This window comes from Lutra lutra, chromosome 3, assembly GCF_902655055.1.
Source record: "Lutra lutra chromosome 3, mLutLut1.2, whole genome shotgun sequence".
Lineage (NCBI taxonomy): Eukaryota > Metazoa > Chordata > Mammalia > Carnivora > Mustelidae > Lutra > Lutra lutra.
Window position 1 is genome coordinate 110,054,519 of NC_062280.1, and position 22,016 is coordinate 110,076,534.

A 22,016-nucleotide genomic window follows, 5' to 3' on the forward strand; every position below is an offset into this window, starting at 1 on the left:
GAGGGGAGGAGGAAAGAACAGTTAGGACCCATCATTTTTTTTTCTTTTTTTAAGATTTTATTTATTTATTTGACAGACAGAGATCACAAGTAGGCAGAGAGGTAGGCAGAGAGAGGAGGAAGCAGGCTCCCTGCCAAGCAGAAAGCCCGATGGGGACTCCATCCGAAGATCCTGGGATCATGACCTGAGCTGAAGGCAGAGGCTTTAACCCAGTGAGCCATCTGGGCATCCCAGGACCCATCATTCTGATGGAGGACAATGGTGGTTTGGACCAAGACTATTGTAGAAGACACTGTAATAGTAGCTGGTCCAGACAGAACCCAGAGGGCTTGCTGATGTATTCAAAGGAGATTGTGAGGGGAAGAAAGGAATCAAGAAAAATTAAATTTTAAGCATAAACAACTGAATGGACAGGAGCAAATAGCTTTGTTTTGGAGAATGGCAGCTGGGAGGTAGGAGCGTGAATCATGAATTCAATTTGGGATTTTGTTGTTTGAGATGCTGACTAAACAATACATGGAGATGTCAAGCAGGTATCTAGGTATATGTCTGTAGTTCAGGAGTGTGGTCTGATCTGGACAGACACATGGGGACCTATTTATATGTATGTTCATGTAGAGGTGTACAAATATATGTGTATGAATGTGAGTGAGAGAGAGTCTCATTGAGAATATCCAGAGCATGAGTATAACTCAAAAATAGAGCCTGAACTGTTAGAGAAGAAAGAGCCAGACACTGAGGAAGGAACAAGAGTGAGCTACCAGGTGAGTAAGCTGGATCCCAGAAAACCAAGTGATTAACCAAGAGGCAGTGAACAGTCCTTAAATGCTACTGAGAAACTAAGTCAGAGGAGAATAGATAAACACTATGGGCTTTAGCAAGATTAAAGCATTGAAGGGGCGCCTGGGTGGCTCAGTGGGTTAAGCTGCTGCCTTCGGCTCAGGTCATGATCCCAGGTCCTGGGTTCGAGCCCCGTGTCGGGCTTTCTGCTCAGCAGGGAGCCTGCTTCCTCCTCTCTCTCTGCCTGCCTCTCTGCCTGCTTGTGATTTCTCTCTGTCGGGTAAATAGATGGAATCTTTAAAAAAAAAAAAAAGATTAAAGCATTGAAGACCCTTCTTAGAACCACCTAAAGGAAAAGCAGGGAGTAAATACAATTTGGAGTCTGTTGAAGGGGAAAAGCTAGAGGGAAGCATGGGACATGGCTCAAAACCATAATTATATGGTAGAGATGCATAGACATCAGAGCCAGGCACACCATCAGGGCTCAAATCCCATAAAATCCCATTCTTTAGTTTTGTGACTTGAAATAGATTAACTTCTATAATCTTTGGGTTTTGAAGATATAAACTGGAAAATTATTAACTAAACATTTAGAAACCCTGAGTATCAAATGAAGTAATACATGCAAACCACTTAGCTATGTACAGGGCAGTGGAACCCTCCATAAATGCTACCTGTCATTATATATCTCTTTATCATTTCCTAACATTTTGAAAACAAATGGCCACATATCACACAGAATTTAATACAGCCAGAAATAGAAAAGGCATTCATACTTTGTTCTGCAAGGAGACTCAGTAGTAGTTCGCAAGCAGATTGGACTAGAAGAGGTCTTGAGTTCTAGCTCTGGCTCTGCTATAAATAAACCTTTAAGATGCCCTTTCCCCACAAAAGTGGGTACATAATTGTAAATAATGAAACACATCTATTATCTTAAATGTTTTCATTTTATTTTTTATATCGGAGAACTTGTCCTTACAGACTTTTAGCCAGAAAGTCAGTGTTCAGATTCCAACTCTACTAATTAGTAGCTGAAGGACAGCAAATAAATAAGTCCTTTCTCATCTCTGAAGTTCAGTGCCTCATTCAATAGATTTTAAAATAATACTCAAGTACTAAAAATATATGTTTTCTTACCCTCTTTTTCATGAGCTGCTTTCTAGTCCCATGATATAATCAGAGAATAACATGCAAATTTAATGAAGAACTGTGTTAATCTTACCCACTTGCCGTATCTGTATTTGGTTTAAACCTGTAATATAAAAGAGGAAAAAAAATGTCTCTGAGTCCAAGCAGACATAAAATATGGGGCAGAGGAACATGGAAGGAATAACTTCATGGTATTTTTAATACAATTTTTAAACTGTGTGTGAATTGATTACATTGCTCATGAGGGTTCAAAAAAAAATCAGGTAGATGAGCTCACAGCGTCTGCACATCTGAGACAGGTTGTACAGTCTCTGACACCAGTGTGCCGGCTGCTGAAAGCCCAGTCTGGAATGTGATATCCATCCGTGGGGAGGAAACACTATCGCTAACTAATGACAGCGCTGACTAGCCGAAGAGGCAAATCCACTTCAGCCTTGTCCTCTAAGGAGCGTCAACTGTTCAAATAGGCCTTAGAGAATTAAAGCCTGTCTTAGAGCATATCTTTCACTGAACAGAGGACAAATGCCATCAAGGGAGAGCTCAGGAGGGCACTCCTCGTGAAAGGGCAGGTGGTAGCTCTCAAATCCCTGACACTTTGGTTTGGAGAGTGTATCGACTTGTCCTTGTCTCCCATGCCCTTTTGTTGTGTGCATAGCTCTTATTTAAGAGATACTAACTTTATGAAGATAACTGGCATGATCCAAATACCCTCATACAATAGTAATGTAATAATAAAATAATTATCAATTGCTGTGACTTAGTGTATGTCAAGTACTTATACACACTATTTTTTTTTGTCATAATGAAACTATTGACAGGTATTGTTTTTCTCCTTTTTTTCAGATAAATATATCTAGTGTGAGAAAATTAATTTGCTAAAAGAACTGCACAGTCTTTGATAATACAGACAGTTGGATTCAATGCCTACTGTGTTATCTGTGTAGACTTAAACAAGAATCTTACCCTGTTTGCAACTCAGCTTCTCATCTGGAAAACAGGAATGTTAACACCCATTTCCTAGATTGATATGAGTGGTTACTGGAATAGTGAAGATTTAACCAATTTCAGCCTTAAAACCACATCTAGCCATTCACAACTACAGCTAAAACAAATACAAATATTGTATTTTGACCTGGTACAACTGCTCAGTCCCTGGCTTCTACTGCTCAATGAAATTAGATGAAAATCTCCAACTAAAAAGATAAACAAAAAGCCTATAAGTAGAAAACTGAGGGGTTCTCAGTCAATAGCCATTTACACTGAGCCAACACTGAAACTGAGATATGTAGGAATCATTTTGTGTCTGTCTGACATTCTCTGTGATGTACCTACTTGCCCAGCCAATCCCCGTGAATGAGGAGTGTAGCTGATTTTACTTGTCAGATGTCTTAAGAGGCAGAGTGCTTCTGGAAGAGAATAGCATTATCCAATGTTTACTTAAAGCCAGAGCCCATAGAAAACATTTTGAACACAGAAACTTACAACAAAACAAACCAATTGTTCCTTTCCAATGAATAGGCGAGATTTTCCATCAGCCATGGCACAATCTTGGAGTTCTGGAGGGATGTTCATGTTGTAGTCTATTTCAATGCCTGTGGATCCTCCCTTTGGGTGTCTATGAAGGGGCTGGTGAGCTTTTTAAGGAGACTTTATGATAGGACATTAATTGAAAGCCTTCAGTGTTGTAGATGGTGAACTCCCCATTTATGCCTTGTTATTTAAAGTATAAGGAAAGGCAAAGTTAAAAATAAAACTGTCAGAAATCAAATAAAAGTGGATCAATATCTTGTGATGTATATATACGTTCTTTAGCATTTTATCTTATTAAAAAAGACATTTTGTCATCCTTTAGATTTTGTAAGATAACTTTTTAGTATTATTATTACAGTGTATAATATGAACTTAACTTTTGACAGTAACCATTAATTTCCTCTCTAATTCATTCATCAATAAATATTACTCAGCAATTTTGATGTGGATTTTGAGTAAGATGATAGGAATAATACCATAATCCTTGGGGAGTCCAGCACATGAACAACATGCAGGTGCAATAGAGAATGCCCAGGTTCCAATTAACACACATGAGCAGGGAGCAGGTATTTGACTAAACAAGGTGTGGTTTCAGTTGTGTCTAATGGGTCAGAGGATGATCAGAAGTTAAGTTGAAAATGGCAAGTAGGAGAATGAAAATGGCATTTGAAAAAAAGCACCAAGGCAAGAGCGAGTGTGCCAATTCAGGAAATTATACATAGCTCAATATGGCTTAGAATGAGGTTAGGAAGTTCTTTTTCAAAATTGACAGGCAACTCAGCAAAGATGTGACAATGACCTTTTACATCAAAGTTTCCTCACTGGAATAGGGAAAGCAAAGATGACAAATAAGGGATGTGCAAAATTGAAATGGAATTATTTTTTCAGTTATAACATATTCAAGCAAACATTAGATGGGATTTGATTTCAGAAGATTTCCATTTGGTCCCAACCCTCTCTTTTCAACTGCGTAGACCAGGAACAGTTGAACCACTATTTTGAGCTTTAGTTATCTAATTTATAATATGAGTTGTTTTGAGTAATTAATAAAAGAAATACAAAAGCATCTTTTAAAACTATACAGAGCAATACAAATATTAGTTATTATTATTGCACTTTCAAACCCAGAGTGGGGGAAAATATCCATCAAATATGGCAGGGCCAGATAGTAAATATTTGGGGCTTTAAGGGTCAGTGTCTGTTGTAAGCACTCAATTCTGCTGTTTTAGTTGAAAGCAGCTATGGACACTGTGTAAGTGAATGAACATGGCTGAGTTCCAAAAGCATGGAAACTGAAATTTAAATTTCATATAACTTTCACACCCAATGAAATTTTTTCTTCTTTTTATTTCTTCTTTTATTTCTTATTTTGTTAAACTGCAAAAAGATATGCTTAGCTCACAGGCTATACAAAAAAACAAAAACAAAAACAAAACAAACAAACGAACAACAACAACAAAAAAACAATTGGCCAGATTTGACCTATAGGTCATACTTTGCAAACCCCTTAATTAGACAAACATTCATTGAATTTGAAGTCTATCCCCTTTTAGCATAGAAGGTGGAAATATAAAATAAATGCTTATTTTCTTTTGGAGACCAATACCATGAAAATGTACACACAATATAGAAAATAAGGCTGAGAATATGGAGAAGTCTCTGAACGTTGTGAGATTCAAGAGATCCAGACTGCCCTTGAGTTGACTGAATGGTGAAAGGTATAAAGCAGACCAGTGCGTTCCTAGGGCCACAGCTTTGACAAGTATGGGCTGGATGACCTCAGATTCCTGCTTACCTCAAAATGTTGCCATGGAAATAAGAAACAAAAGAGACTATGAATATGAAAACACCTGTTATACATAAAACATATATAAATGTGAGTTACAATAGAGACTCTTTGTCATAATCTTGTTTGTTCATCTTGAGAGACCCAAAGGAAGTTGAAGTTAACAACTTTTACAGAAGCCACAGGATATGACCGGATTACACATTTAATTGTGTGATTAAGTTAATTAGGTTAAGCAACTATAAAGGGAAACAAACATTATTGTGGATAAAAGCAGTTTTGTTTGCTTAGCATAGATGATGTCAATGCATAGGAAGATTCATCAGACAGTTTTAAGCTTCTAAAACTTTGCACTGTTCATGGGCAATAGATATAGTAAGATACTGATTCCTTAATCCTTTGGTGAGGAATCCCTGCTGGATTTTGGATGGCTGGGGCACTCCAGCTGATGACCTTGTCCAAAGTTCCTAAAATGATGTCATTTTTAAGATGGCATTGTAGGGATGGTGAATCAAATTCTGTAATCCCAGATCTCCATTGTTGGGTTGGGATAGACAATACAGACAAAATAGCTAAGCAGAAAGAATAAAGAAAGGCTATTTAAAGATTAAATTTAAGTAGACTACAGCTAGCAAGACAATGCCAAGCAAAGAAAGTAGGAGGATGGGGAGGAAGATGAAAATTTACATAAGACACTTGGTCAAAAAGTCTTCTAGAAAAGAAGAGCTCTTAACAGAAACCCATAAAAATCCTGAGGGTTTATATGACTTTTTTACTTCTCACTTTTAACAAAACTGAATATGAATTTTTGAGTTAAATAACTGTCATTTTTGTTGCAAGGTTAAATATGAACGCTGAAGATAAAGAAGAACCAGGAACAGTGTCATATTTAAATCAGAAGAATTGAATGCCATGCCCTTCAGCCTTTCAGTGGACTTGGCCATGATCCCTGGCATTGACCCTAACTACCTGTTCTAAAGAAGGAAACATTCAGAAAAGTCAGAAGGAGAAAGAGGAAGGAAGGAAGAAAAAAAGAAAATCCTAGCAAACCATCAAATAATTTATTTAGGGTAACCTGAAATGGCATGGAATGTTATAGTATTAGAACACAAGATTCTGAAAGAAAGCAAATCTTTTTAGACCAATTTAATTTATTTCAGCAAAAAGGTATAAGAGTATAAGAATAAGATGGAAAGAATTAACAGCCATCTCTCTTCTTTTCAAGAAGGCTTTGATCAATTCTATCTCAAAAGACTTCTCAAAAAATGATGACAATACAAAACTGAATATACTACGTTGGTACAAAAATAACTGACTTTAAGAGTGATTATTTGTAACTCAATCTCAACTAGCGCCATAAATGTTATTTAATAATAATTAGTCCTAGAATACATTTTAAAGGTTGTGATAACTCCTCTTAAGAAACTGAGAGTACCAAATATATAGACGAACCTCACTAGGCAGAATTATTAATATAAAAGAAATAAATATATTTTGGGATGATATTATACACTAACCAAAGTGTACTATTAAAAAGAAGAAGAAGAAGAAAAGAAAAGGTGACACAATTTAATGAACCTTAGAGAACATAACAAACACACTTATATCCATAAGGGGATGGATTTGTACAGGAGAAAATAAACTGAGGTAAAAAAAAAAGACCATATTTAATGGTAAAAGTAAAAATAAAGGACTCTTTCTCCTGTGTGTATTATTCAGAGATGCCATATATAATGGCCCTTCAGTTTTTCTCCTATTGCAACATAGGTATGCCTGTGTTATTTAGGACTTTGCTTACCAGTTTCCATGTTTGCCTGTCAGTCTCTGAGCATTTTGAGTGCAGTGGCAAGCCTTAGTAGCCTCTCCTATACACAAAAGGGAAAACATGGAAAATATAAAAGGCTTTGGGCCACCCATTCATATTGTTGGATGGATCAATTGTTAAATGTCAGACTAAAATACCATGATAATTTTATGGAGAAATGTGGGACAGAGAGGTTTGTGGTGAGTGCTCAGAAAATAATATAAGGTATTTTAAAATATCCCACAAAATATTTAGATTTTGATGAAAACAAAAATGAAGTAGAACATGAATCTCTAAAACCATGAAGAAAAGAGAAAATTTAACTATTATCCTTATCATCTGGTCTTCAAACATTTATTGAATTTCCTTATATTGAATTTCATAACTGTCCCTTAAATGTAAACTCATGTTAAGGAAAACATTTAAAAAGTTTCAGTTGATTATTAATAACTGATTAAGAGACAAGTCTTCCACTCAGCTTATCAAAATACATTCCGGTAGCAACATGCTAGGCTATCATAGCAACATCAGTTATTGGGCTGTTCATTGATATCATTTTTATTTGATGATGATGATAAAAATAAGCACTAATATCAAAAACTCACTTAATATTAAAAGCTGATATATATCCAGGTTTTCAATAGTCTTGGAGATATGGGATGACTGATATGGGTCCTGGGTTTGAGGGCATTAAGATTAGGCTGAGGGGTATCTGGGTGTCTTAGTCCTTAAGCATATGCCCTGAGCTCAGGTCATGATCCCAGGGTCCTGGGATCAAGCCCCACATTGGGGACCCCACTCAGCAAAGAACCTGTTTCTCCCTTTCCCTCTATTGCAACCCCTACTTGTGCTTACTCTCCCTCTGTCAAATAAATAAATACATAATCTTAAAAAAAAAAAAAAAAGATTAGGCTCAGCTAAGTTTATGAGTAGTTAATGTGCCACCATCTAAACTGTGGTTACCAAAAGACTTCTAGTAGGTGTGCATATTAATTTCTATAGAATACTAAAATACTATAAAAATAAGGATTAAATGAGTAAGGGTGCTGGGTGGCTCAGTCGGTTAAGCAATTGCCTTCAGCTCAGGTCATGATCCCAGGTTCCTGGGATTGAGTCCCACATTGAGTTCCCTGCTCTCCCTCTTCCTCTGCCTGCTGCTATGCCTACTTGCATTCTCTCTTTCCAATAAATAAAATCTTAAAAAAAAAAAGGATTAAATGAGTAAATAATCTTTGGGGAGCAATGTATATGTACAAATTGTAAGAATCTCTGTGGTAAACAAATACAACAAACTTTGTTTATCCCATATACACCAATGGTTTTGAGCATTGAACATTTTCTCCCAAACCTCATTAATTAACTTCTATTAATGAAAGTGGACAGTATACTGTCCTAGGAGCCAAAATGTCTGCAGGATCCTGCCATTAAATCTATTCCTGACACATCATTTGGCCTTGGACAAGATACTTCTACTTTCAACAACAGTTTCCTCTAATGTAAAATGAAGAGAGCTAGTCTATATGTATTTCAGAGCCTTTACACTTCTCCAGCTTGATGACACAAATGTCTTAACAGAAAGGACACTACTTCCACCCTACTGACTTTTCACCATGAACTTAAGTCAACCATAAGAACATGTAACAGTAATTTTAATGAAGAATGAAAGTAAGGACTGGCAAAATTAGTTATCTTTTAAAAAATAGCATAGATTAGAAACAATAAGAATTTTAAAATTGTGTCCTGAATGTGATAAAGAATTTGAACCTGGATGATTCTGAAGGGAAGAATGGGAAAACTGAAGAGTGATCTATAGAGGACAATGCAAGGATCAGGTACATCAGCCTCAGGATTGTAACATTTTGGCAGAAGACACCAAGAAATGTTTTGTGCAAGACACGACATCATCCACAAAGTGAAACATAGCTTCTCCCATCCCTATCCACTGGTATCACTATTAATAATCTCCCAGGAATCTATTATCTGTGTATCAGTCAACCCTTCTTCAAGTTAATCTGAAAGAGGACTTCAACTCTCTCCATTTTGACCTCAAGCTTTCTAGTTGATTAAGTCCTTCTTTCTAGTTTCTCTTAACTCCAAAAAAAGACCCTGTGGGCAAAGAATCCCCTGATGGAAAGGAGACTACCCCCTCAAGCCATAAGGACTGCTGGACTGCTCTGAGTCAGCAAGACCCTGCCCATAATAGACTCCAAGGCAGTAGTCAATTTAACTTTCACTGCCCACCTGAAGGTACCCACCACCTTTGCCTCACATTTTCCGTTCATAAACCTGGAGGTATTTTTGGTATCTTGGAGACAGTCTTTGAAAAGCTAGTCTACTGTCTTCCTGGTGTTGGGCTCACTGAAATCAATTCCTTTTTTGTTTCTCCATCACTCATTTCTCTGCCTTTATATTTTGTCAGTGATGAGTGGTCGAATCTGGTCTGTTTAGGACCCACAGAGCCAGGTGGTCTTGTACCCCTGTGGCCAGAGTATACATCTCTATTAGGTTAATAAAACTTATCTGATTAGTTAATTTCATAAGTTTGAATTCTATGGCAATTCAAACTACTTTTGTTTGTTTTATTTAACTACTAGTCTAAAGAACTAAGGAAACATCATTTCCCCCAATATTTTGGGATAAATACTATTTTCCCCTATTTCCCATCAACAATAGCAGTAGCTTCTGCCTACCAGATATGTTGAGTGACTATTCCAGATTTTTACAGAATGAAGTAGAAGCATTCTAATCCCCATTTTCCACATACAGAAACTGAAGATAAGCAAGATGAAGGCAAGAGTCCAAGGTAACACTGTAAAAGGGTCAGAATTTGAGGCTAGGTGAGTCTGAAGGGATGAGAGGGAAATCTGAGAGAGAGAGCAATGTGTGCAGAAGGTGAGGCACGGACACATCATCAAGCTCTGCCTTCCCTCCCCAAATTCTGCCTGCCTTCTTTGTCACACCTCTAGACGAGAAATGGTCTTAGTTACAAAATGTCTGTATGAGCCATGGAATAACATTGCCTCCTTTGTCTTGATGTTTTTGTTTGTTTCTTTTCATGGTCACAAATGTAGGCTTAGGACATCAAATTGTCACAGCCTGTCCTCACATCCTTTTGTCAGGAAGAACCTCCCCACTGAGTCCATTCAAATGAATAAAATGCCCTAGGAACCTCCTACTGGCAGGAGAAAGACAGGATACTGAGGAGATAATGAACCAGGGAAATGGACCCAAAAGGAGAAATTAGGAGAATTAGCAGCATTCAGATGAAAATTGAGGAGGGCTTAGTCAACGTGGTGCTCTTTCCCAGTTTCAAAAATTTGAATATTCAAAATTTGTCAGTCTGAGGAGACTGTTAGTTTTAAGTGATGCTTTTCTGTGTAGCTCTGTGGAAAATGGATCAAGCTGCCAGATAAGATCACTGTTCTGTAGCTTGGTTTGAAAGAGATCAGAGACATTACTGGGAAGATGAGGGTGCATTTCTGCACAGAGATGCCTTCTTGAGGTTGGAGAGTGAAGCACAGAGCAAAAGGATGACAAGGCTGTGACTTAATTGTCAGAGTTTCGGGGCACCTAGGTAGCTCAGTCAGTTAATCTTGCCTTCAGCTGCCTTCAGCTCAGATCCTGATCCTGGAGTCCTGGGATGGAGTCCTGCATCAGTCTCCCTGCTCAGCAGGGAGCCTGCTTCTCCCTCTGTGTGTTCTCTCTCTCTCAAATAAATAAAATCTTTAAAAAAAAACTGTCAGAGTTTACTTTGTACATTGCAGTAATCTCAAAAGCTTAAGAGATGTCACAAAGCAGGATATGGTATTAAACCTCAACAAAGAACAATGAACATTGTTCCATAAAGACAGGAAGCCCCTCAGACTGGGCAGAATTCTCTTCAGGAACTGTGTGGGTCCACGCCAGGCCTCTGCCATTCTGGGCCTCAGTTTCTTCCCCTTGAAATGAAAGGAGTAGACAAGATGTGCCCTGGGGTTCTTTCTTCTCAATTTATGAGAATATTCTGAGAAAAGTGAAGTCTACTGAGAGTTCAGAAACATTTTCAGAAGATTTGGGGAAGAATCACAGGATACAGATAGAATCACCTCCCCATTTAAACACACACACACACACACACACACACACACACACACAATGAAAATAAATTTTACTGTCTTCTGTGATCAAATTCTGAAGTAAAAATAATGATCAGTTAATATTTTCTTTTAGCTAACAGCCATACCAGTGACAACTTGTATTGAGCTTATGTTCTACACACTGTAGGTCATCCATTATCACTAATCCTCACAATATCTCTGCAAAGTAAATTCCTGCATTCCCAATTTGCTGATGAGAAAATCTAGTCTTCAAAATATCACATAACTGTTCCAATTTCTGTTCTTTTAGCTATTTGGAAGAGGGAGAAATCCAATGCAAGGTGATATGACTCAGACGTTCTTCACAGTAATCAACATCACTATATTCATCTCTTTATCCCATCTTAAAAGGAATGTCCCAAGAGTAGAAAAAAAACAAAATGGAGAAATGTAAGTTTGGGAGTTGGTACAAAGTAGCTGGTTAACATGAACTTGGTGGCTAATTCTGAGGTTGGCACACTCTGGAGTGATTCTCATGTAACCACTGAGTTGATTGGGGTTAGGATGGAAACATATTAATAAATTCTCTGAGAAAGTTTTAAGAAATTAAAACCAAATGAAATAAAAAAAATATTGGACATTAATTGAAATCTTAAAATGTTAAAGGTTGTGCTAAAATCTTTATGCTTATTGTCACTCTAATCCATCAGCTCCACAGATTAGGCATTATTATTTTTCTTTACTCTTGTTTAGATAAAGAAGCAGAGTCTTAGAGAATTTAAGTACCAAGGTCTTAGAGCAAGGACTCCAGGACAGGGCTTGAATCCAATCCCATGATCTTAATCACTGCATTTTTACTCCATTCAGCAGTCAGTATGAAAATATATGCAGTGATAAAACCCAGACTGAGTCTGGTTATATCACATCTAGCTCTTAATACTGGGTAGTACATGCAGACTCAAGTACCTTCATTGTTTGAGGGACATGCACGCAAAGCTGGTCATTCACGAAGAGAGTAAATGCTTCACTCTGGGTCAAGCTTCCAGCCAGAATGTCCAACTCAGAATCCAAGTTAAAAACCCTTCAACCTGTAAACTGGGCTGTTTTCCAAACATAGAAGTCACTGACCTAGAAACCAAGCAATAGCTACCTTTCAACAGTGATGGAGAGGACCTGTGGTCATAAGAACAAATACTAGTGCATTAATGACTTTTTGAACATTGGGGGCTTAACCACCATCCACTTTTCATTTTCTTTCTTCTTCTTCTTCTTCTCCTTCTCCTTCTCCTTCTCCTTCTCCTTCTCCTTCTCCTTCTCCTTCTCCTTCTCCTTCTCCTTCTCCTTCTCCTTCTCCTTCTCCTTCTCCTTCTTCTTCTTCTTCTTCTTCTTCTTCTTCTTCTTCTTCTTTTAACTTTGAGCAAAATGGGTACTATTACTCAAATTGTAAAAACAAGACGTAACTATGCTGGGTGACTGCTGCTCTGCCTATCCCATCCCCAGTCAAGACTCAAGGAAAGTCACAATTCAGGTATCATAAGATTGAAGAATCTGGGTTTCACATAGTTTAACTTATTTATTTTTCAGATGAGAAAACAGAACTATCACACAACTTGCTCATTCACCCCAAAATTGTTATTTACAATTTATGTGGTTTGGAGAAGACACACAATTTGTCTAGATCATCAGGTGTTTCATGTGTAAAAGGGAGATAATAATAATCAGGCCTACTGCATGGGGTTGAATCAAGAATTAAATGAACAAACAGAAATCATTAAGGACGGTACTTGGGACAGAGTTTAGTGAACACATTTCAGTTCACATCAAATGTCTCTTTCCAAGTTCTGTAGAAATTTCATCTCCTCTATGAAGCTCCCCATGACTACCTAAATCGACATGGGATTGCCTTCTTTGGCTACATGTTACTCCAGAACACTTACTACTCAATTTTACATTTGAAAGTAGTTTATTTATATACAAGCCTTTGGTTCTTAATTCCAGATTCTCTGCAGAATATATACTGAAATGTCTCCAGTGTCCCCTATGTCCCCTCTGGTGCCAACTTCAATGCCTAAGTCATAGTAGGTATCCACAGCTAACTTTTAATTGAATAATTAATTTTACAATCATCTAACCAACTTAAAAGCCACAGCTATTTTATTTTATTTTACTTATATTTTATGTATTTATTTGACAGACAGAGATAACAAGTAGGCAGAGAGGCAGGCAGAGAGAGAGGAGGAAGCAGGCTCCCTGCTGAGCAGAGATATGGGGCTCAATCCCAGGACCCTGGGATCATGACCTGAGCCAAAGGCAGAGAGGCTTTAACCCACTGCGCCACCCAGGCGCCCCCACAGCTACTTTAAAAAGTAAAATTGTTTGATGTCTTATAATTAAACTAATCATTCTCGGGCCCACCCACCTCTTCACCTGATCTTAATACCCCCAAAGAGAAGGCTTAAATTGATTTCAATTGTTTCTTCTGGCACCATCCCCTATTTTTCTAAATAACATGTTTCTGCTGCTAAATTTGACTTTTTAGTTGGGAGATATCACTATCACTTTCTACTATAGAAAATAAGGGGTTATCTCCTCTTTATAAAGTCTCTGCCACCCACCCAGAAGAATTAATGCACAATTGTTGCTTACATCAATATTCAGTGTTTATATCATTGTGAGTACATAAATAGTAGTGAACCTAAGGCAATTACTATGTAATAATTGCCTTTATTCTCCTATAAATCTCTATTTCCTTATGCTTTTACTTGCTTGATTGGCCTATCAAAAGTTCATCATTAAACTGCCTGCAGAGTGCATCTCCCTTCAAAACTCTAAGGCACATCAGGTTTGCAGGTTCATTTCATCCTTCCCTTCTGAAGACTTTGATCTGCCTGCTCTAGTCAAGACTTCTGCTCTCAGGCCTGTTGGTCAGCTGTTCTCCTGGTGTTTCCCTTCACTATGATGTAGGAAATAAAACTTACTATGCTTTATTTTGCATTGTATTCCCTTTGCCCGAATACCATGACTACCCTGCCTTTTTTCTCCCTCATGTGGATGAGTGTATACTGAGAAAAATAGAATAATAATTAAAAAATGGACCTTACAACACTTTTTTTTTAAAGATTTTACTTATTTACTTGACACAGAGAGAGAGAGACAGTGAGAGAGAATACAAGCAGAGAGAATAGGAAAGGGGGAAGCAGGCTGCCGAGCAAGCAGGGAGCCTGATGTGGGACTCAATTCCAGAATCCTAGGATCATAACCTGAGCCAAAGGCAGATGCTTAAGGACGAAGCCACCCAGGCATCTGCCCTAATTCTTTCCTTATACTTTATAACTAACTAGGTGAGGGACAGAATTTTTAGTTTGAAATTTTTTCCCTTAGAATTTTAAGTCATTTCTCCACAGCCATGTTAGCCTCTGGTAGTAGAGGGACTAAAGCCTTATACCATATACATTCCTCATTTATTATAGAATGTCTGCTTATTTATACTTTCAAAACCTTTCAGGATTTCCCCTTTGTTGCCTTTCTGAAATTCCATGATGATATTGCTTGGTGTAAGTGCTTTCCATTCACTGTGCTTTGCCCATAAGAAACCCTTCTAGGCTGTGGCTTCATAAAATTCTCCTTTCGGATTTCTGTCTTGGTGGGACAGAATGATTTGAGGGATCTGAGTCTGATTCTCAACTTTCTTTCTTTCTTTCTTCCTTCCTTTCTTTTCTTTTCTTTTCTTTTCTTTTCTTTTCTTCTTCTTCTTCTTCTTCTTCTTCTTCTTCTTCTTCTTCTTCTTCTTCTTCTTCTTCTTCTTCTTCTTCTTCTTCTTCTTCTCCTCCTCCTCCTCCTCCTCCTTCTTCTTCTTTTTGTCTATTTTTCCATCATTTCACTATTTATTCTGAGTATTTTCCTTGGTTATCAATCCTGTTTTTGAGCTTTGAATTTCTACTATCATAACTTTGCTTTCCAAGAGTCCTTTTATATTATCTTAATGTTTCCTTATAATAGAATCCTGTTCTAGTTTCAGTTCATTTTCTATCTTCACTCATCAAATTAACTATATGATAAATATGAGTTTCAGTAAATCTATAAGTTTGAGTAAATGTAAAAGCTTTTCTCAATTTGGCATTGTAATATGGTTTTGAGAAAAACTCATGAGTGAAACTTTCTTTCAGATATGCTCTGTTTAAACTAGATTTGCTCAAACATACATTTGCAATGCAGGTTCCTCTCCAAAGGTATTGGTGAGAAAACAGGAGGACTATGGGGAGAGTGGGCTAATGAGCCCCTTCTCTTCCTGGGCCTGCCTCACTGCCCTAGTTTCCCAAAGAGCTGTTAACCTCACTTCACCCCATCTCATCAGCTGTCACATACATAAATGCAACACTCAAGAGTACTTGCCAGTTGTCTTTATCAGAATTGTTTTCTGTACTGAATTTTGTCACCTTCTCCACAAATTTTTATGTTAAAGCATCATCCTTCAGTGTGACTCTATCAGGAGTTGGGGCCTTTCCAGAGGTAATTAAGGTTAAAGTAGGTGATAAGTGTAGGTTCCTAAATTGTTAGGACTGGTTTTTTGTAGGAAAAGGAAGAGACTCCAGAAAGCTCTCTCTCACTCTTCCTGTAAGCAATAAGAAGAGGTGATGTGCCCTGGCCATCCATGAACCAAGATGAGAATTCTCATCAGACACTTGCCCTGACGGCACCTCCATTTTGGACTTCCAGCCTCTAGAACTATGAGACAATAGATATCTGTCTTTTAAATTATCCAGTCTGTGGTATTTTTTATGGCAACCCTAGCACACAAATACAGTCAATTAATAATCAAATCAAAATTTCACAATCTACTTTATGACTGTTCTATATTGGGTCTCGGGGTGGGAGATAATATCTAGGAATTATCAACTTAGAAAGAAAGGGAGAACATCCATTCTCTACTTCTGGTGCAAAACGTTGTCTCTATGATTTTCTGATTATCTTAGATAACTGAAATTCTGGAGTTACTTTAGATCCCAAACAGAGTCTCATTTCAGCAATTTAAAATCTCCAGAACCAGTTATTAATCAAAACTTTACTATATTTAAATTTAAATTCCTCTCCTTTCCGAGCAAGTGTTGCTTACTTTGAGGGTGTGATGGTGCCTTTTTTTTTTTTTTTTTTTGGCCAAGTGCCCCAGCCTTTGCAGCACCCACAAGCTGGTGTTCCCCACTCCATTAGGGGGAAACAGAAGAGGTTAGTGGCCAGATGGATCCCAAATAAACTAATTGCGCACATTCATTTGAAGAGCAAGTTACAAATGGGTTGGAATTGTTCATGCTTCCTCCTGGTGCTATGTCTCTAATGCCTGTGGTGTCACATAGGTTCCTGCAGAAAATAAATAATCATCACATAGTAATGAAAACATAAAGAAATGGAACTTCAATTATTTCATTGTGATCAACTAGAATTCTTTTGAGTTAAATTTTTCTTCAGCTTTATTGAGACTAAAATCTAAAAAAATTATATATATTTAGGGCATACATGTTAATTTAATATACATATATCATGAAATGATTACCATAATCAGACTAACTAACATATCCATCAAAAAATGGGAGCTATGTTCCATAACTACAAATGTAATTCATACATGAAATGTTATTCATATACAAATAATATCTTTTTTCTTAATTTTATTTTTTATAAACATATATTTTTATCCACAGGGGTACAGGTCTGTAAATCGCCAAGTTTACACACTTCAAAGCACTCACCATAGCACATATCCTCCCCAATGTCCATAACCCCACCCCCCCTCCCAATCCCCCTCCCCCCATCAACCCTCAGTTTGTTTTGTGAGATTAAGTGTCACTTATGGTTTGTCTCCCTCCCAATTCCATCTTGTTTCATTTACTCTTCTCCTACCCCCTTAACCCCCCATGTTGCATCTCCTATCCCTCATATCAGGGAGATCATATGATAGTTGTCTTTCTCTGATTGACTTATTTCGTTAACCATGATACCCTCTAGTTCCATCCACGCCATCGCAAATGGCAAGATTTCGTTTCTTTTGATGGCTGCATAGTATTCCATTGTGTATATATACCACCTCTTCTTTATCCATTTGTCTGTTGATGGACATCTAGGTTCTTTCCATAGTTTGGCTATTATAGACATTGCTGCTATAAACATTTGGGTGCACGTGCCCCTTCGGATCACTACGTTTGTATCTTTAGGGTAAATACCCAGCAGTGCAATTGCTGGGTCATAGGGTAGTTCTATTTTCAACATTTTGAGGAACCTCCATGCTGTTTGCAGAGTGGTTGCACCAGCTTGCATTCCCACCAACAGTGTAGGAGGGTTCCCCTTTCTCCACATCCTCACCAGCATCTGTCATTTCCTGACTTGTTAATTTTAGCCATTCTGACTGGTGTGAGGTGATATCTCATTGTGGTTTTGATTTGTATTTCCCTGATGCCGAGTGATATGGAGCACTTTTTCATGTGTCTGTTGGCCATCTGGATGTCTTCTTTGCAGAAATGTCTGTTCATGTCCTCTGCCCGTTTCTTGATTGGATTATTTGTTCTTTGGGTGTTGAGTTTGCTAAGGTCTTTATAGATTTTGGACACTAGCCCTTTATCTGATATGTCATTTGCAAATATCTTCTCCCATTCTGTCAGTTGTCTTTTGGTTTTGTTAACTGTTTCCTTTGCTGTGCAAAAACTTTTGATCTCGATAAAATCCCAATAGTTCATTTTTGCCCTTGCTTCCCTTGCCTTTGGTGATGTTCCTAGGAAGATGTTGCTGTGGCTGAGGTCAAAGAGGTTGTTGCCTGTGTTCTCCTCAAGGATTTTAATGGATTCCTTTCTCACATTGAGATCCTTCATCCATCTTGAGTCTATTTTCGTGTGTGGTGTAAGGAAATGATCCAATTTCATTTTTCTGCATGTGGCTGTCCAATTTTCCCAACACCATTTATTGAAGAGGCTGTCTTTTTTCCAATGGACATTCTTTCCTGCTTTGTTGAAGATGAGTTGACCATAGAGTTGAGGGTCTATTTCTGGGCTCTCTATTCTGTTCCATTGATCTATGTGTCTGTTTTTGTGCCAGTACCATGCTGTCTTGATGATGACAGCTTTGTAATAGAGCTTGAAGTCCGGAATTGTGAGGCCACCAACTTTGGCTTTCTTTTTCAATATTCCTTTGGCTATTTGAGGTCTTGTCTGGTTCCATATAAATTTTAGGATTATTCGTTCCATTTCTTTGAAAAAAATGGATGGTACTTTGATAGGAATTGCATTAAATGTGTAGATTGCTTTAGGTAGCATAGACATTTTCACAATATTTCTTCTTCCAATCCAGGAGCATGGAACATTTTTCCATTTCTTTGTGTCTTCCTCAATTTCGTTCATGAGTACTTTATAGTTTTCTGTGTATAGATTCTTCGTCTCTTTGGTTAGGTTTATTCCGAGGTATCTTATAGTTTTGGGTGTAATTGTAAATGGGATTGACTCCTTAATTTCTCTTTCTTCTGTCTTGTTGTTGGTGTAGAGAAATGCAACTGATTTCTGTGATTTGATTTTATATCCTGACACTTTACTGAATTCCTGTACAAGTTCTAGCAGTTTTGGAGTGGAGTCTTTTGGGTTTTCCACATATAGTATCATATCATCTGTGAAGAGTGATAGTTTGACTTCTTCTTTGCCGATTTGGATGCCTTTAATTTCCTGTTGTTGTCTGATTGCTCAGGCTAGGACTTCTAATACTATGTTGAATAGCAGTGGTGATAACGGACATTCCTGCTGTGTTCCTGACCTTAGCGAAAAAGCTTTCAATTTTTCTCCATTGAGAATGATATTTGCGGTGGGTTTTTCATAGATGGCCTTGATAATATTGAGGTATGTGCCCTCTATCCCTACACTTTGAAGAGTTTTGATTAGGAAGGGATGCTGTATTTTGTCAAATGCTTTTTCAGCATCTATGGAGAGTATCATATGGTTCTTGTTCTTTCTTTTATTAATGTGTTGTATCACATTATTGATTTGTGGATGTTGAACCAACCTTGCAGCCCTGGAATAAATCCCACTTGGTCATGGTGAATAATCCTTTTAATGTACTGTTGAATCCTAATGGCTAGTATTTTGGTGAGAATTTTTGCATCTGTGTTCATCAAGGATATTGGTCTGTAGTTCTCTTTTTTGATGGGATCCTTGTCTGGTTTTGCGATCAAGGTGACGCTGGCCTCATAAAATGAGTTTGGAAGTCTTCCTTCGATTTCTATTTTTTGGAACAGTTTCAGGAGAATAGGAATTAGTTCTTTAAATGTTTGGTAGAATTCCCCCGGGAAGCCGTCTGGCCCTGGGCTTTTGTTTGTTTGGAGATTTTGGATGACTGTTTCAATCTCCTTACTGGTTATGGGTCTGTTCAGGCTTTCCATTTCTTCCTGGTTCAGTTATGGTAGTTTATATGTCTCTAGGAATGCATCCATTTCTTCCAGATTGTCAAATTTGTCGGCATAGAGTTGCTCATAGTATGTTCTTGTAATTGTCTCTATTTCTTTGGTGTTCGTTGTGATCTCTCCTCTTTCATTCATGATTTTATTTATTTGGGTCCTTTCCCTTTTCTTTTTGATAAGTCTGGCCAGGGGTTTATCAATCTTATTAATTCTTTCAAAGAACCAGCTCCTAGTTTCGTTGATTTGTTCTATTGTTTTTTTGGTTTCTATTTCATTGATTTCTGCTCTGATCTTTATGATTTCTCTTCTCCTGCTGGGTTTAGGGTTTCTTTCTTGTTCTTTCTCCAGCTCCTTTAGGTGTAGGGTTAGGTTGTGTACCTGAGAAAGGCTTGTACCGCTATATATTTTCCTCTCAGGACTGCCTTTGTTGTGTCCCACAGATTTTGAACCGTTGTGTTTTCATTATCATTTGTTTCCATGAATTTTTTTCAATTCTTCTTTAATTTCCTGGTTGACCCATTCATTCTTTAGAAGAATGCTGTTTAGTCTGCATGTATTTGGGTTCTTTCCAAATTTCCTCTTGTGATTGAGTTCTAGCTTCAGAGCATTGTGGTCTGAAAATATGCAGGGAATGATCCCAATCTTTTGATACCAGTTGAGACATGATTTAGGACCGAGGATGTGATCTTTTCTGGAGAATGTTCCATGTGCACTAGAGAAGAATGTGTATTCTGTTGCTTTGGGATGCAATGTTCTGAATGTATCTGTGATGTCCATCTGGTCCAGTGTGTCATTTAAGGCCTTGATTTCCTTGTTGATCTTTTGCTTGGATGATCTGTCCATTCATTGAGTGGGGTGTTAAAGTCCCCTACTATTATTGTATTATTGTCGATGTGTTTCTTTGATTTTGTTATTAATTGGTTTATATAGTTGGCTGCTCCCATGTTAGGGGCATAGATATTTAAAATTGTTACATCTTCTTGTTGGACAGTTCCTTTGAGTATGATATAGTGTCCTTCCTCATCTCTTATTATAGTCTTTGGCTTAAAATCTAATTGATCTGATATAAGGATTGCCACTTCTGCTTTCTTCTGATGTCCATTAGCATGGTAAATTCTTTTCCATCCCCTCACTTTAAACCTGGAGGTGTCTTCGGGTTTAAGATGAGTTTCTTGTAGGCAACATATAGATGGGTTTTGGTTTTTTATCCATTCTGATACCCTGTGTCTTTTGATTGGGGCATTTAGCCCATTAACATTCAGGGTAACTATTGAGAGGTATGAATTTAGTGCCATTGTATTGCCTGTAAGGTGACTGTTATTGTATATTGTCTCTGTTCCTTTCTGATCTACTACTTTTAGGGTCTGTCTTTGCTTAGAGGACCCCTTTCAATATTTCCTGTAGAGCTGGTTTGGTGTTTGCAAATTCTTTCAGTTTTTGTTTGTCCTGGAAGCTTTTAATCTCTCCTTCTATTTTCAATGATAGCTTAGCTGGATATAGTATTCTTGGCTGCATGTTTTTCTCATTTAGTGCTCTGAATATATCATGCCAGCTCTTTCTGGCCTGCCAGGTCTCTGTAGACAAGTCTGCTGCCAATCTAATGTTTTTACCATTGTACGTTACAGACTTCTTTTCCCGGGCTGCTTTCAGGACTTTCTCTTTGTCACTAAGACTTGTAAATTTTACTATTAGGTGATGGGGTGTGGACCTCTTCTTATTGATTTTGAGGGGGGTTCTCTGCACCTCCTGGATTTTGATGCTTGTTCCCTTTGCCATATTGGGGAAATTCTCTCCAATAATTCTCTCCAATATACCTTCTGCTCCCCTCTCTCTTTCTTCTTCTTCTGGAATCCCAATTATTCTAATGTTATTTCATCTTATGGTGTCACTTATCTCTCAAATTCTCCCCTCGTGGTCCAGTAGCTGTTTCTCCCTCTTTTGCTCAGCTTCTTTATTTTCTGTCACTTGTGCTTCTATATCGCTAATTCTTTCTTCTGCCTTATTTATCTTAGCAGTGAGAGCCTCCATTTTTTATTGCACGTCATTAATAGCTTTTTTCATTTCGACTCGGTTAGATTTTACTTCTTTTATTTGTCCAGAAAGTGCTTTTATATCTCCCAAGAGGGTTTCTCTAATATCTTCCATGCCTTTTTTGAGCCTGGCTAGAACCTTGAGAATCGGCATTCTGAACTCTAGATCTGACATATTACCAATGTCTGTATTGATTAGGTCCCTAGCCTTTGGTACTGCCTCTTGTTCTTTTTTTTTGTGGTGAATTTTTCCTCTTTGTCATTTTGTCCAGATAAGAGTATCTGAAGGAGCAAGTAAAATACTAAATGGGTGGCAACAACCCCAGGAAAATATGCTTTAACCAAATCAGAAGAGATCCCAAATCGGAGAGGGGAGAAAGGGGATAAAAAGAGGTCAGAAAGAGAAAGATAACAAGAAACAATTAAAAAAAAGAAA